The following is a 1,584-nucleotide window of genomic DNA, read 5'->3' on the forward strand; positions in this document are numbered from 1 at the left end:
TCATCCTGACTTACCTGATATTGGGCAGCCATTTTGAATAGACTTAACCACCTGCTAATGCTCCCGAATGTCTGTACTTAGCCTGGGAGTGCTAATGCTGTGTCAACAAGGCTTGATTTACAAGGGGAAGCCCCCCTCCCCCCCACCTCCCTCTACACACACGCACACACCTTGTGAGACATTTTGAACAAATACTTTAATTTTATTGGACCAGCTGTATAGTTGGGTAAGCATTTAACATTAAGTACTGTCCTTCTGGGCAGGGTGGTACTAAAGGCTTGTCCAGCTGCTCTCACTTTCGGTGCTAGTTGAACAGTTTCTTGGGATCAAAGTTGTTGTGAATCTTTTAACCTGCTAAGAGCTGAGTGATCTCTCAGTACCTATTTCTGAGGTTTCAAAAAGAAATTGCTCTTTGAAGGGGCAGCTGTCTGTGCTGCATTATGCTGCATAAAAGTGGTACAAATGAAACTTTTCTGTAGTTTATCCTTAAGAATCCTTAACTACAGTACATGGCCGGAAGTAGGGTGTAACCAAGCTTCAGATAACGCTTGCAGCAGGGAGAGCAGGAAATATGACTTTAAAATAGCAAGGTACTGGTTTTGTACTTACAAATTTGTACTGGGTTCTTGAAAAATCTTATTGCTATTTATCTGGTTATATCTGTTGTAACAGTGTTGCTTGTCCCTTTGAGGGAAAGGTCAGCCCTATTGAGAGAGTTGAGCTCTGTGGGGCATTTAGATGGACAGGATGTGTTCCACTAGGAGTTTTTAAAAGTTCCTAGAAAAGTGCAAGAGAGGAGGAAGCAAGCTGTGAGCAGAACACATTGCCAAGAGGAGGGGCTAGGCTGCTGTGCTAGAACCAGAGCCAAAGGACTCCCCTCCTAGAGCCTGGGACATGGCAAAGGGTTTGATTTTGTGTTCAAAGACTGTGTGTTATTCAGGACTGGCTAAGGAGCTCCTTAGGGAGCAAAACTTGCCTGAAGAAGCCAGCACAGTAGGCAACCTGCTCGCACCCATGTTGTATAGCATTCTGTTGAGTACGTGGGTTATGAGGAGGAAATAACCAATTTTTAGCTTCAATTCATTCAGTATCTTCACCATGTTGTAACATAAAAACAAAACTACAAGCTCATCAAGAGCCTAGAAAAATATTAAAGAGAATCTTGACTTGCATCTTTTGACTATTCTTACTCACATCCCCACTGAACTCTTGTGTGGCAGAGGAAAAGGTTTCACTATAATTTCTAACAGTTATTCATAAAACTGTAAGGTGGCCTTGTAGGGCAGGTTTTTAAGGGGATATGGATTCTAGACTTTAAATCATTGATAAGTCTGAATGATTTTATGGCATTTGAACATACAAAAATGTAGGGTTTTGGCTGCATATAGTAGCATTACTGCAGATTAAATGTAAGCTTTTTGTGCCTGAATGATAAGGCTTCCAGCCTGAATTGGGGCTAACTGGGATTTGAAGAGAAACTTGTCTCTTGACAGTCAAAACAGTGGAAGACAGATGGGGGTTAAGCACCTAATTGGTCTACCGGGGAGAATCATAGAAATAGGGTCGGAAGGGACCTTGTAGATC

This window comes from Gavialis gangeticus, unplaced genomic scaffold, assembly GCF_001723915.1.
Source record: "Gavialis gangeticus isolate Ggan-Ray unplaced genomic scaffold, GavGan_comp1, whole genome shotgun sequence".
In the NCBI taxonomy this organism is placed as follows: Eukaryota; Metazoa; Chordata; order Crocodylia; family Gavialidae; genus Gavialis; species Gavialis gangeticus.